Genomic DNA, 17297 nt, shown 5'->3' with positions numbered 1-17297 from the left:
ATTTTAGTACCATTGAAACCATGAAAAACCCGACAAATTCAAAAATCTAATATTTCTAATATTTATAGATTTAAAAAAAATCTGAATCAATAAATTCAGATCGATTTTGTTCTCGGTTGGAAGTGAAGAGAATATCCGTAAATAAGCTACAATTTGCATTTTAATTGATATTAACTTTTCTTTTTTTCATAATTGATTTGGTACAGTCGAGAATTCAAGAATTATTGTAGTGTACATGCACGAGTCTATAAGGAAGCAGATATTTATCTTTGTTATGAACAAGGAAAATTTCCATTTTTTCCTTTAAAGGCGGTCCTAGAGTTCAAAAGTCTTGATATACCTACGTTGTTATAAGTTAGTAGACACTGAGGTTTTCCAATTCACACATGGTTGTGGATTTCGGGATTTTTCTTATACAAAAAGACAAAATCTACAGATATTTTCTGTAGATCTATGATTTTTTGGGTGCATATGGTAATTGACTCTTCAGTAGTCAGTAAGTGTTATCACTTTTTCTATAAGAAGCTTTTAATAAGAGCTTTTACAATAGCTTAACCATGATAGGAAGGAGAATGTAATATCTTAATGTTATCTTAGGTCAGAGTTCAAAGGTCATGAATCTTATTTTAACGACATGCTCCTTTGAGAGATTCTGTATATTCTTGATTTGTAATATTTTCAAAATGAGGTTACTTACTTACTCCTAGTGGTTGGTTAGACAACTAACATTGTTTCATATATATATTAAATTGAATTTGAAATAGGTTGTCTCTTCATTTTCTTTTATAAAATACTATTTACAACTCGACTTGTCATATAAATATATAATATAATAATAATGTAACAAACAAACAAAACAAACATATGCCCTTTTCTTCTGGTTTATTTGATAAATTTTCATCTACAATTTTGTGTATTAAAACAACAACAACATGCTTTTACCATATTGAGAACAATTGAAATGATTGTATATTATACGAGGTGAGGGAGAGTAGTGAGCGACATTGAAAAGGCTGTAAAAAGCTCATTCGCACTATAAGAGAGGTAGCAAATCTCGTAAACAGTAATGAAAAACCACCAAGCAATGTCGGAGTTTACTCAGATAGCCAAACTGATACGTGTCACAGAGATGTGAAGATGGAATAACTTACAAAGTTTGCATCAAGAAAGGGCTGTGTAGAGATTTTGGGCTCGCCACTTCCGGACTCACTGCTATCCGGACTACTGCTGAAGTATCTTTTCGATAAAATTACAGAGAGAAATAAAAAGAGATATGGCTGGATGCGTCATTGTTAGATAAAATTGGAAATACAAAGAGATTACTGAATAATAAGAAGAATTTAGTCTACATAAATGTAATCTTAAAAATGGGGGATCAAAAATGACAATTTCTGCAGGTAATACTACGAGAAAGAAGAATCGATGGATCATCTGTTTCGTTACTGAAAAAATTTAAAGACAAGGTCTTCTAAAGAGAAGATTTTGTTTTTCAAGGTCGGGAATATGCTTGAAAAACAACGGGACTCAGGCAAACTGAAGGTTTAAAAGAACAGATCTGTAAAACAGTATCTTAATGAAGTTTTTTTTTTTTTTTTTTAAATTCAGTAACTTTCAGGTAATTTTATTGAATTATTTTTTATATTTAATTAAGATGATAAAAATACTAATATTTCAATAATTAAGGTACTAAACAATAATTTAAGAAAACGAATATAAATTTTTACAACCTTTTCAAAATCGCTCTCTACTTTGCCTTACCATTTCAATACAATATACAATTTTCATTTGTATATTTTGTATTTTGTTGTGGTTTGTTGTCGGTGGTTAAATTATGTCATTTTTATTATGAGGTCACTGGGAACACAGAGAATATTAAAGAGTCAAAATAGTTTATAGTAGCATCATATAACAGGTATGACTAACAAGTCTAATCTGAGTGGAATGCAAATATTGTCGTTATGTTCAATATGTAGCATCCACAAGACAGAAATTGAATTTATTTAAATTATTATTTTAAAGTTCGAGTTGAGCATGAAAACGACAATGGGAATATTCATCATTGAGCGTTTTCTAAAGAGTACTCATGCTTAGCTTAATATTTTGACTTGGAATTTTATTTGTAGGTGGTCTTTTAATGATTTGACGAGCAAAAAGTCGCGGTTTTAATTTTTTTTAAATAACATTTGCCTGATGTTAATTATTATTTAAGATGAACGATTAAGGCTGTACATGCGCTAGGGAAATTTTGGATAAAAGGCTTGATTTTTTTAATATGAAGTGGATATAATATCAATTCTGAAAATTTTAGTGGGGGTTGATAAATAAATCAAAAGTAGGCATATTTAACATTGGTCTTATAGGAAAACGGTAGATGGATGATATTTTTTCATAGATATCTCCAAAAATAGTCGGTGAAAATTAAAAAATAAAACTATTTAAATTGAAGTAAAAACCATAATAAATTATTGAAAACAAAAAACACCCGTTGTGTACGACTAATTAAGATTTTATGAGCACGGTAGTGGGGTCACAAATTAAAAAATATATATATTTTTTCAATTTTGATGGTGAATTATGTTATAACTTGATAATATAAGACGAAAGAAAATGTTTCGATATCTAAAGTAATTTTAAAAATATCGAAAATTTTGTTAAATTATTTAGCTTTCGATATTTCGAAAACCAAGGCAGATATCGAAAATTTATATTCTTATTTTTCGTCTACATTCATGAAGCCATAACAAAATCCATCATCAAAGTTGAAAATAAGGTACAAATAATATCAACCCAAGTCTAGAATTGCGAAAGAAGGTCTCACTGTACAAAAACGTACAAAAAAAGCCCCTAGATTTTTTCAATAAAAATAAATAATGACAAAAAGTACATAGGTATGTTTTTCTATTTTATTTGATAGTTGTAAGAAAATTTTGATGAAATGACAAAGAAATATCGTCAATAATATAAAAATTTTTGTCATCTAAAAATTAACGAAGAAAGTTTTTGGTTTAATAATATATCTTCTTCATTTGCTAAGTCATCAATACGTGACAAATTATTATTTATCAAGAAAAATATTGAAAATAATTGTCATTTTCTTCAACTATTTTGAAAAAGAAAAAAATTTCATTTTTAAGAAGGTTCGATTAGTACAGCGTTTTTCAATAAGATGCCACCAATTAAATGAGAGAAACACCTTTTCCAAAAAGATATCACAATTTAAATAGTTAAGACGTCCGTAACTTTTAAGAACATAATATTAAGGATGTGTAAAAAAAATTCCGTCCGCGGTATGCTTAGGGTAGCGGGTTCGATTCCCGCCGTCGCAACACAATTAATTATCAGCGGATAGGTGGAAAAACACATATATGGTATCACAATGGGCTCTATAGCCCAAGTGTGTCCTTCGTAGACAGCCAATATAACCTAACCTAACCATAAATTAAAAAACCTTATAACTAACTCGACCCGTGTGGAATTCCGCACACGTAGCTACCGTAACTCGTAACAACACTGTACCCGTGGCCAAAAGCAACAAACAACAAATTTCGTTGAAAATTGGTGGAATAATCAAAAGTTTTTAAATAATTATTAGGAGAACATGTATTAAAAACAGTAATTATATGTCTAGAGTGTTAGGAGCTTAAAAATGAGAAGTAAGTCATGGAATTTGATAAAGGAATTAGGAAGATATAAGGATAGGACAGAAAAAACTTTCTAGAGTAGATACATAATAAAATATGACTCTTATATTTTGTTAAACAAACAGAGGCTTATTTTATCATTTAAAACTTGCGATTGGGCAATTTTTAAAATTACTTAATAAATTTCTGCTCTACAGAAATCTACGATCCGACGTGTTTTTATAAAAGAAAGGATACATTTTTTCAATAACTTAAATTTGATTATTTTTGACAAAATTATTTTTTAATAAAAAAGAAGATTTTCTAAATTCAAGAATGACTTCATATATTTTGAGATATCAAAAACGGAAGAAAAATACTTACCAACTTTGTTCGTAGAAGAAAATTGTAACAAAAAAAAATCTAATCTAAATTGGATTGTATCTAGAAATTACTCGACATGAACAAATAACACGAAGGCGCACATAGCACTGATAACAGTAATACAAACATATGAACGACAATGCATACCATAGACATTAAAAATAATATTGTAGACTTATTTATTTAAAAATTGAAAAATTTTGTCGTGAAATCTTTCCTTGTATGATTATAAACTATTACAACGGGTAGTGATCGGGTAACGGGTAAACATCTAAAAATAGGGTTTATTTCATGATTCGATGCGTGGCTCTCCAAGTAAAATCCAAAATTGGTCACAAAGGGCGATTTTCTTAGAAACTATGCGTCCAATCGATACATAAACCCGATTTTTGTATTTTTTGGATCAAAATTACCTTACATACAAAGTTTTATCGAAATCGGAAACAAAATTTTTTTCCTGTTTTTTTCGATTTTTTCTAAGGGGTACGGGGTTTTTTCAGAAAATTGCAAAAAATCGAAAATTTTTGTTTTGCCTTCGATATTGATAAAATTATTATGTAAGATAATCTTGACCCAAAAAATCCGAAAATAGGGTTTCTTTAATGATTGGATGCGTGGCTTTTGTGATATAATAAAAAATTGAACACAAACAGCGACTTTCTCAGAAACTATGCATCCAATCGATACATAAACTCGATTTATGTATTTTTTGGGTCAAAATTACCTTGCATACAGAGTTTTATCGAAATCAGAAACAAAAATTGTTTCCCGAATTTTTCGATTTTTTTTAAAGGTTACCCTTTAAGAAAATTTCAAAAAATCCAGACCCAGTTGAGCTATGTTTTTCATTGCGAACTCGACTTTATTTTTTACGTCCTGAGCACGCTATGAAAATTTCAGCTTTATATCTTTTTTCGTTTTTGAGTTATCTTGTTGACAGGCAGAAAAACGTTACAAACTTGGGATTAAACTTAGTACACCTTGATATATTTCATATACATGGTATAAAAAGTATTTTTGGGAAGTCAGTTCGATTTAACTTTTAGCAATTCTATTATTTTTTCAATATTTGTTGGTCTCTACACCATTACGAAGAGAAGTTGATTAAAGTGTTGAAATCCATAATATTATTTTTTCTAACAAACAAGGCAAAATATTGTAACCAGCAAACTGTGATATTAGTAGCTGTTAGGGTTTAGTACTATGTTATATATGTTCTTTATTACACATAAACAGGAATGAATAAATACGTTTCACATAGTATACAAATAATAGCTACAAGACATAATATTTTAGTCGTGAAACACACTATGACTCTGTTCTATGTGTATGCTATATGGCCGTAATTAGTATAACTATAATCATCGAGCATATAATTGGTTCTAATTTAAATTTGCCGACAGGTTCTAATAAAATAACTATATTCACGTCATCCCTGCTGTTTTGCAGATTTAATGATTCGGATATACTGACTATATGATAAAAGGGATATTTAAAAAAAGATAGGATGCTTGGTCACAAGATAGCACAGTTTTTATTAAAAAGGGTGGACCATCTTAATCTATTACGGCTAATAGCTTATTTTGTAGTTAACCAATCAAAAAATAACATAGACAAAAATTGCAGAAGTTGACTACTAAAGTTACCCGGAGAACTAGGTCTGATCTTCTGTCACAACATGATTTGCTTCATCAAACTATGCAACTCTTGTTTAAGCTATTTTTTCATTAGGTATATATAAATGACCTATTAACCATAACAGATTAAAATGGTCCACTCTGTATATATATTTTTAATTAATTAAGCAGTGATAACGTTCATCATAGATCAAATTATAGAAAATAAATTATGCTATAATTTATGAATGAATCTGATTACCTCAGTTGGTTTTCAAGTCCAGTTTTTGATTTAGCGGTTGAAGACATTACGGCTCGTTTCAATTACCAATCTCTTTTCCTTAAACTCTCCAGTTAACTGAATAGTGCTCTATGTTTCAAGAAAATCTATTCTGCCATTTGAAGATCATCACCACTTTTTTAGTTGTTATCGGGTACAAAACCCTAAGCTCGCATTTGAAACTTAGTTAAGACTATTTTCGGTCAAATTATCTATCAAACAATAAAAAAACCTAAATCGATTCATCCATTTAGGAGCTACAATACCAGAGGCAGGCACACAGGTACGTTAAACGATAAAACCCCTCTTTTTGATCGGTCGTTAAAAATGACAAATTTGGCCACTATAGCAAGTCCAAGAAGTTTCCTATACAAACGTGTGAATAGACTTAGCGTTTATCAAACTTTGCAATGAATAATTAACGACTTTAATTAAAAAATACGACCAAGTATATTAAAAATTTATTTGTTTTAAGAATCATTTTATCCCCCATGTGAAATAAAAATCTATTAGGTAATATTTATTAAAAAATTTTCGAACTAAATTAAGATAGATACAATGTCTATGCATATTTGAATTTTTATGAAACATTAGGTATAAATATATATAAATTGTACGAACATACATATATAGAGATAAATATTCATTATATTCAATTGTATTCAAGTTGAATGTTCTGTGAATCGGAAGACTGTACACAACGACGATGAAAGAAATATAAAAATTATTAAGATGAAACCGAAAACAATAAAAATATAAGTTTTGTACTTAAAAAGAAAATCATTATTATTGTATGAATATTCAAGACAATTCGATCAAGTATAGATTAAACTAGAGCGAAAAGGATTCGAAAATACAAAAATTATGTTCACACTCGCTTATAGGTAAACGTAAGACTAATGCTCAAGGTTACAATTCATGAATAATTCTTTGTAAATTTTTTGTAAAAATTTATTAGACATGATAGATCTTGAAAAATTTGTGTAAAAATTTTTCCATTAATTTTTGAGTTCGTGACTGTTTGTGGTTTCCAGTTTGTTTGTAGTCACGGTATATCATCTAGCTTGTTGTGATTTTTTATCAAAAGCAGTCCTATTCAGGTGTCAAGACACAAATAAGGGCAAAACATCTGTAACATTTAGTAACTTATAGTGGTACAAGATGTTCTTTTGATTCAAAATATATTAATTAATTCAGTAACAATGACGCCTAAAAGTATGGGGTAGTTCGAGTCAAATACGGTAGCTCTGATCTTTTGAAGACTTGCTTATGATGTTGGCCCAATGAATAATTAAAGTTTCTTATCTTGAACGCCGAACGCAACTTTATCAAAAATCGAAAAACCATGAAAATTTCTTTTTTTTTTGCAAATTTTGGAAATTATAACCCTTACTAATAGTTCTTAATAGTACCCTTTCAGGTCTCAAAGTAGACTAAATTTACCACAATATGAGAGCAAAATTGTCTCTATAGACCCAATTGTTTTTGCGATGAAGCCTTTCAAATGTACATCAACGTAACTTTATATATCAGAGCTTGCGTCAAATCCGGGAGTTCTGACTCTTTTATGATGTTGGCCCAGTCAATAATCCAAATTTTGAGCGCAACATTGTCAAATTCGAAAAATCGTGCAATTTTCGGCTTTTTTCAGATTATCGATAGGCTATGAAAGGGTCGAAATGTTTTTAGAATATTAAAATGAAAAAATTACGAAGTTCGAAAATATGAACTTTGAAAAGCTTTATCCCGGAAACTATTGAGTCTACAGAGACAATTCTAGTCTCATATCGTAGCAAATTTAGTCTACTTTAAAAAAATCTTGAAAAGGTACTGTCATAAAACTAGCCCTTTAGGGTTAGAATCGCCAAAATCGGAAAAAAACCGAAACTTTTCACGGTTTTTTCGATTTTTGACAAGGTTGCGTTCTTCGCTAGGGGGTCACAAACTTATTCATTGGACCAACATTATAAACAAGTCTGCAAAAAATACCGGATTTGAAGCAAGCTTTAATGTAGAAAGCTACTGGACTGTATGGTATATTTCCAAATACCTCCTAAATATTTTACGTTTTTTAAAGATAATAAAATATCATTTAAAACACTAAATTTAACAACCAATTTGTATCATAAACACTAAACCAATAATTCTTTACTTGCACACTACAAATTATTTGCTTTTTGCTTGAAAACAAAATTTCAAAGTCAATCACTCCTTTTTTTGCTTGCAGTTTGGTGAGTAAATAAACTTTGAATTAGTACAATTTACATTGCGTAGATTAGAATACCTTTCAAGGTACTGAAAGGTGATTTGAAGCACTCTATTGTCAATGTACACCAATTTATCATTTGATAACACACTATCAAACAGTTTAAACATTTATTAATCGATTTTGGAAGCATTCAATTGCAAATTTTACTGTTCAGGATCAGTAGTTTTAACTTAGTATCTTTTAATTAGTTTAAACTTACAAATTTGAAAATAATCACGTTTTCCAGAAATTCGAGTTAACAAGTTTATCTGTATAATAAAATAATATATTACCCACTATTACATTATACTACTAAGTCCATAAAAATGGCTTGGATGCTTCGATGAACCGAATAAAATTTTTCGATTCTACGTGTTTTCGTTACGGAATTAACATTCAATAAATACATATACATACATACAAAAAAAACCCTAGAAACTTATTTGTATTTATGTAAGAATATTGTTGGTTTTTTTTTTCTGGTAAAAACATGTATATATATTCGTATGTACAATTTCTTATTCGACTGTTCGAGAACATAACATAAAATTTATATTTCAATAACTTGCAAGTCATTATTAATATATAAACTATGTACTACTGCAGTAATATAATATAAAAATATATACACAAGTATAGCATGTAGTACTAGCAGACGACAGCGAGTTCGAAGTGAAGAAAAAAAAGACTAGAAAAGAGAAATATGGACTAGACTACTATAATATATATATAACTACTGCTAGCATATCTACTGCTATATCTACTAAATTCAAAAATTCTCCAAGTAGTACTCTATAGACATTGCGTGTGTACTTCTTACAATACTAAACGATTAAAATTGTATTTACAATAAAAATGAGACGAGATTTTGAAGGATTATAAAATATGTCAAAAATCTTTTTGAAAGGAGTTAAAAATGAACTTGTATATATCATGTATTATACAAAGTAATCAGATTAATTTATTTTTGAAAGAGTTTAAAATAAACAAGTGAAAACAAACAATTGACTGAGTTAATTGTTGAAATACCATGTATAGACATTGTTGATTACTCTGTCACATTACACATACGGGTAAACAGTGATGTTTACGCAAAAAATCTTTCAAACAAAAGTGGTTTATTTTTTTATAAGAAACATTTTTTACATTTAAACTTTTGTTCTATCTCTAACGGTTTACAACAAGATGGGTTCTACGGACCAAGACCCAATTGACCTATGTTGCTCATTTACGAACTCGACCTCACTTTTTACGTCTTCAGCACGCTTTCTTCTTCATTTCAGCTTGATATCTCTTTCCGTTTTTAAGTAATCGTGATGACAGACGGACTGACGACAGACGACATTCTATGATAACAATCTTATTTTTTGGCCAAAAATAATGTGGATGGTTTTCTAATATCCTGGATCTTTAAGGATGTCATTTAAAAACAAAAGCAAGTAGAGACTCCCAAGACTATATTACCTAGAAACTATATGAAAAATAAGTGATTACCGGAAAAATCTCATTTGTCGATGTTTAACGAATAAAAATTGGGGTTCTAAAAACTTCTAAATTATCTGAAACAGACGCCAGAAAAGGAGATTGAAAATATATTAAGCTTTGCTATAAGTAAGAAATGCTTTAATTCCGGAAAAAAAGCTGGCCTCTTGAGTCTAGTAATTTTAAAATACCGTGCTGATATGCCTTGGAGGTATTCCAATGATTTCATCTGATTCGATGTTTGTGCAGTGCAAATAAAAATTTTTGGGGAGGGGGTGATTTTACACTCATACAAAATGTCAATTTTTTGAACAAATCTGCAGAGATCGTTCTTTGATTTCTTCATGATTTGGTTAATTAATGATTGATTTTGTGCAAATGTATATAAGCTTACAAATCAATTGATGTTGTAAGAGATTTCAAGGAATTTATACGAGAAGTAAGAATCTTTACTTATCTGGCCAGGTTCATAAGCAATAGCTCTTTAATTCTGCTCTCTACCTTTTATTAATTTTAAACAAGAAAAAAATTTTTTTAATGGCCCCAGACGTCAAAGATGACCTCCGATTAAATTCAGTGTCATAATCAGTCGTCCGCAATAACTTTCACAAATTAATTTTTTTAAATGGATATTTTTTTTGACGATGTATTGGTGGTGATAAAATAGAATATTTTGTATATTCTTTGGCCTGGAAAGCCGGATTGCTTCATTAGATTGTCAGAAGAGAAAAGAAATTTCAGTGCGATATATCAAGAACAATAAAATTGATCACAGTTCAAACTGATAACACTTCCCTTCAAGGCAAATAATAATGCATTTATAGTATGCGTATATGACTAATGCCTACATTCTCAATCATAGAGTTACGATATCTGGCATATAAACTTTGAATGTTATACATACTCGATCATGGCACGATACCCGCGGCAGTTATACTCTTATCCAACTATGAAAATGATTGATTATATTTCAAGATGAATTACGAATACGAGGTACATTTCTTTTAACATTTCTCTCGCCAGTCTAAATGACGTTACTACAATTTATTGTAAATGGTATATATGTATTTACTACTAGTGTAAGAATTCGAATAACTACATCTATCTCATTTTATTTTGATAGCTACGCCGTAGTAGCGTAATAGTAATGTAACTGTATAATATTTTATTATAGAAATAGGTGCATCATTTACTTCATATGATATCTCTGCTCTCTATCTATCTAGTTGGTTATCTCTCTTTTATTACTTTCTCAATCTACTATGAATTATAATTTATAGTTTATAATTTTAAAAGAAAGTAAACGATGCGGACTATACATATCTTCTTATACACAGTGTCCCAGATTAACGATTTCAGACAGTTTTCTGAAAGAAAAACAGCTTGTGACTACTATGTCCTATTCGCTCACAATATCGGCCGCTAGGTATGAGCTTCCTCGGGGTGTTACATTCAGCTTAAGCAAAATACACACTGAATATGATCCCTTGCGGATTGTTTCAATCCAGAGCGTCGCCAGACAATGGACCAAAGGGGGCAAGATGAAAGATAAAGAATACTAAGAACCTGCAAAGATTATTAAGAAAAGCGAGGAATTTTCGTCGTTCATGTGTGTTAAAGTACTATCTTTGGAAATAGAACTGTCCTGTAGAAGTAATAGACCAATAGCTAAAAAAGTTTTTTTCTCAAATACAAAAAAAGCAAGAGCAGGCGAGACTCGGAGTTGCTGGCTTCCATATTAATCAAGTGTGTTTTTTCAGCTATATTACTGAGGATCTATGGCGGCGTGCTACCCCTACCTTACTCCCTTGACGATTTATTATGTTTGAATATCGCAACTGCTTTGATAGATAAGTTTAGCCTCTAAGACTCGAGAAATCGAATTTGTGGGAGATGGTCTCGAGAATACTGACCATTATGTGACAACTGAAAGTAAATAACTCCAGATTTCTTGAGACAGTTATCGGAGGATGTCAAATAAAGAAACCTTTTAATAAAATGCCTTTGAAGGGCATATTCTCAAGAGCAGGCAAAAAAGATAACTCAGTAGCTGAAGATTAAGAAAAGAATATGCGAAAGTCTTTGAGATAACAACGAAACCATATTTAATGAAACCACCCAGGGATGTTTACTTCACTCGGAGTCAATGTACTTGCCAAGAATTGAGATCTTCACCGTACAAACTTGGACAGCTGCTTCCCAGAAAATTAATGGGAAATCATGGTGGAGGTGATTAAAAAGTAAGTTAAAAAGACAGTGTGTATACTATGAATTGAATGCTACTACCCATCATAGCTTTGTGAACATTCTACGGAAAAATTGGGCAATTCAGCAGGTTTGTATTTCATAAGTATCGATAGTCATCAATGTTTCTTAAAATCAAGTTTTAAGATTATTATATTAAAGTTTTCTAATTAAGAACACTAGTTCTGAAACGTTCTGTAAATATTTTTTCGTATATGATGCTGCTGTGTATGTTGAGGCAGGCGACTGATTCATGATACTAATAATAATGCAATTCTTTTTATTATAAATAATAAATAAAATTATTGTTTTTACATTTATTTATTATGTTATTAAACTGTTGGAGTGAGATGTAAGAGGGGGGAGAAGATCTTTGTCTAACGATGAAGACAAATGATTGTACTTTGGTAAAAATTTATCTTTTCAACTAGAATTGTAATTTTAAAGCTGAGGAAAAAATGCCATTTCATTAAACGCTGAAAGAATTACTATACTCAACTACACTCTGCAGTTTTTTTCAGTATCTGTAAATCGAAAACTGAATCGATCTCAATTAAAAAGTATCATGGGATCTATTGAAAGTATCAGGGATTTTGACTTATATAAAGTATACACAAATTTGAAACAAATATGAAAATTTGGTTTCATAATAAAAATAAGCTCAACGATATTTACTCAATGAATTCTATAATAGAATCTAGAGCCTAAAAAACGATAAGCTAAAAGCTTAAAATAAAAACCTAATTTTGCAAGAAAAACATAAATTTAAATCCGTTAAGTCGAAGTTTCTATTTTGGTGAAAGTTGGATTTCATATAGCACACAAAGACCAATTAAGAATAAAGACACGAAAAATAAACAACTTATTTTGTATCAGAAATGTGAAACTGCTTTAAATAGGTATGGCCCGGAGGTATATTTAAGCAACCTTTGATTTATTGAATTTTAAGGATCTTTTATGAACCACAAACTTGCTACGAACTCTTCGATAAAAGCTATCGCTCAAAATACAACTTTTATTTATAACTTTTCGTTACAATTATAATATACAAAATAACGAACAAAATGTGAACACATTTTTTCCATAAACATTAACCACACTCAAACCTACTTCTAAAAATATTCATTTAAAAGAATATTTAAAGCTATATAATTATTTTTGTAAATGTGGTTCATGATGAAATTTAGTACAACTGTTATTTAGTTAAGATCCATCAAACATATAACAAATCCATCAACAATAAACAACACAAATCACGAAAAAAATTGAATAATAAAATGATATTTAATTTATTCTTCTTTCTTCTCTTCAATTCAAAAAGTAGGCGAACAGATGAACAGATGTATATAATTTACGAAACAATTACTTTTTGTAAGAAATATATATATTTATTATAATTATAATTATTATTGAATTATATAGCAACGTTCTTCTAATCATAAATTTGTAGAGTTACCCATTATAAATACATAAATCTTAAAGACTTAGACAGATTTATAAGCCAGTATCTTTATTATTTAAATATATCCTGTTTATCTATAGGTTTGTCTATCTGACTCAAGCCGAAGGTATCTCGGTTAGAAAAATAGAATATGTATTTATTTAGTAGTGTGTCTCATCATACCCAAGTTTAGTCGATTACAAATCGAGAATCTTAAAATCGATCCGAGAAGAAACATCAGAAAATAAATAAATAAAGTTAAATAGCAATAAATTTGTAATCATAAATTGAAAAGTTATGCATTATAATCTTATAAGACATTGAGCGATTTATTAGCATTATGCATCTTTAATAATAATCAAATGAAGATACTATTCTGCTAATCTGACATCTAAAATTTTCTGTGAGAGAATTCCTTAGGAATTTGGTATGTAGAAATTATAACATCAGTACATTATTAGGAGTCTACCTGTTTCTATTGTTAGTAGTCGTAGCTTAAGTTTGTTCAGGTTTATCCAGGATCACGGTTCTTCAAGAAAATTTTGGTTAGTTGTACTCGCAGTTAAACTTTACGATGAACCCAAAAACGATTCTATTTTGGGCTCAAAACAATTAAACTTTTAGGCTCAAAAATGGCTTCCTATAAAGCATATAAAAAACTATTTTTTTTAATCGTTGATTTCATGAGTTAAAAATTGTGAATCTTTTCAAAATATTGAGGTAAAAATAGATTACTTATTACTATAATTTTCAAAATAGGCATGTTTACTACATTTTTATTATCACTTCGGGTGCCGAGATCTCACTGCACGGGCACAAAAGTGAAGTCGGTTTTTGAAAATCTTTAGAAAGTACGCAAAATATGTTTAAAATTAATTAAACAACGAAGAAGATATGGGTTAGTGACGTCACTGTCCGATGTCACCATAGAAATACATAAAAAATACATATAAAACAAATAAATTTTTATCACTTTCAAACTTTGGTTAAGTCTAGTTTTACACATATGCGTAATTCACAGATAATCCGATTCACAGTAAGAGATACTTTCGCCTAAGCGCCCAGATACTTCACAAGTTGTATAAAGCTTATTTGTATAGTGTAAAGTCTATAGTCTAGACTTTAAAGTATATAAACGAGCTTTATAGTCGACGCGACGCTATGTTGTGTGTATACACAGGGTATAAATTACTGTGATTTATAAATTTGTTGTATAAAATTATGATTAATATTCAAATTAAGTGTTTCTCTTTTATTTTGTTTAAGAGGTTAAAAAAATAAACATGTATACTAGAAAATATACTATCCGTTTGTGAGCATTAAAACGTCAGTGAGCGATTTTTGTACAAGCTTTTTATTAACTTCCGTTTTGGTCCCAAAATTTTATAACTGAAAATTAAGGTACAACTTATAGCTTCCTAATAATATAGGAACACAGAAACACAAAAAAATTCCAAACAGGGAAAATATTCTGACAAAAATAATTGAAATACGGTGTTGAAAAACTGATCTTTTCTTCGTTTCCGCCCTGTTTTGATATATTAATTAATCTTAAATAAAAAAAATTAACCAAAACAAATTTTTTACAAAATTTTTAGAACAATGTCAACTTTCTATTGAATTAGAAAATTATGTTAAGAGTAAAGCGATTCTTGTAAACCGATTTTTGGAAACTTAAAAATATAAGTATAAAATATTCTCAATCAAGTCGCTTCGACCGTTTAGGGGCTACTATGCCACTGAGAAACACACAAAAGCACAGATAAACACTTTCAACTTATACACTTCTTAAATCAATATCAAAGTGATGGTCATGGACATCAGATGAAATGAAAAGGATACTTAGAGAGCTATCATTTTTTGGTACAAATTTTTGGAAATATTTTAATTGAAATGGAAATATTTGAGTTGACTTTGTTCTTTTGAATTATTGTTTTGAATTAGTTAATTATTTTACCATTTCACTTTTCGAAATAAATGGAGCCAGGTTTTTTTGACCATTCATTTCCATAGTAATTATTTTATATATTAAAATTATATGTCATGCCTTTTCCAAACTGAATCGATTTTGAAGATCATCGCCAATTTTTTAGTTTTTTCGGGTAAGGAATACTAATCTCGCACTTGAAACATATCTAAGAACACTCTTCGTTAAATTACCTTTCAAACGAAAAAAAAAAAAATTAAATCGGTTCATCCGTTTAGGCGCTACGATACCACAGACAGACAAACACACAGGCACACACATAGCGGTCAAACTTAACACCCTTTTTTTTAGTACGCGGGTTAAAAAAGAGCTCATTATTTTTTTCATACTTATAGCCAGTTAGGAGTAATTCCATACTAGGTTTTTTATAGGTTGATATCCAAGCTAGCCTTCACCTAGCCTAACAACATTACCAACAATACAAGTTGAAGCTGCCTACACACGTGAATATAATTTCATTACACCTACACACGTGTGTAAATAATTATTTCTTTACAATAAACATATAAAATAATAAAAGAGACGTAATTTATTTAAATTTTTGTTGTTCAAATACAAGTATTGTTTTAGAAAACTTAATTTTTTGGGGTTGAAATTTAAATTTTACGCTCATGACCTAGTTTGACAGGTGTGTTGCATACAAATCTACGATTATCATAAAATTTTAGTCTGTTTTTAAGTTGGAAATTCTGCTTTAAACATAAATTAAATTTATAATTATTTTTTTAAACTTGAACCGTAAAAATATTCAAAATTAACTTACAAGTAAAAACAAATTCAAAGTAATTAGTCTTATCAAAAATTTTTTAAAAAATTTTAAAAGATAAAAATTATATTATGATTGGCGCCTACTTTGGAAATTTTCTAGATAAGAATGTGTCATTTAATGTAATTACACTTAAAGTCAAAATTTTTGAAATCTGTTTTTCTTTTTTGAAATATTCATATTATTTTTTAACCCCCGAACTAAAAAAAATGTTTGTCTGTCTGTGGCATCGTAGCGCATGAACGGATGAACCGATTTTAATTTTTTTGATTTCATTTGAAAGGTAATTTAACGGAGAGTGTTCAAATGCTAGGTTAAGTTTCCGTACCCGAAAAAATTAAAAAATTGCCGATGATCTTCGCCATCAAAATCGATTCAGTTTAAATAAGGCATGAATTATTTGAATTGCCCCTACTATGAAAATGAATAGTCAAATAAACCTGGGGCTCCATTCATTTCGAAAAGTGAAATGGTAAAATAATTAACTAATTCAAAACAATAATTCAAAAGAACAAAGTCAACTCAAATATTTTAATTTCAATTAAAATATTTCCAAAAATTTGTCCCAAAAAATGATAGCTCTCTAAGAATCCTTTTATTCTCATCTGATGTCCTAGAGCATCACTTTAATATTGATTAAAGAAGGAGTGTTATAAGTTTAATGTGTTTATCTGTGCGTCTGTGTCTTCCTCGGTGACATCGTAGCCCTCAAACGGTCGAACTAACTTGATTGAGAATATTTTATAGTTAAGTTTCCAAAAACTGGTTTACAAAAAATAAACCGCAATTGTCGGAGGTTTTTTAATTATGTAAATTTCGCTTGTCTACAGTCAATAGGTTTTCCTACATTATTTTCCCTGCGTTTCCACCAAAACTGATATTGAATTTTATCCCTATACGTATGAGTTAGTGTGCTACTAATTAATTTTAATAATGCAAATGTAATAACTGGGAAAGTGATTTTCTCTAGAAATTGACTATACAGGGGATGCCCGTCTTATTACCCTGAAAATTTAATTTTATATTATTCTGACGATTATGACGACTACGGAATCAAAAAAAAGGAATTTGGAGGAAGACAAGGTAGCCTTTTCGAAAAGCTTGCCAAATGTCGCATATTATTAAGTTTCAAAAGTACGGTAGTCTATAAAAGAATCGTAAAGATCGTCAAATTTGGGGCCTCAGAACTTACGTAAAACAAAATTTTTTAAATTTCTCGATCAAAATTA

The 17297-nt window shown here is 29.5% G+C and overlaps 1 protein-coding gene across 3 annotated transcripts in view; it reads right to left on the bottom strand.

The window, feature by feature from the left end:
* The window catches only part of LOC123290811, a 471033-nt gene that overhangs the window by 92443 nt on the left and 361293 nt on the right, over window positions 1-17297 (bottom strand). The window lies entirely within an intron of this gene.

This window comes from Chrysoperla carnea, chromosome 1 (assembly GCF_905475395.1).
Source record: "Chrysoperla carnea chromosome 1, inChrCarn1.1, whole genome shotgun sequence".
Taxonomy (NCBI): domain Eukaryota; kingdom Metazoa; phylum Arthropoda; class Insecta; order Neuroptera; family Chrysopidae; genus Chrysoperla; species Chrysoperla carnea.
This window is presented reverse-complemented; position numbering and strand designations above follow the sequence as displayed.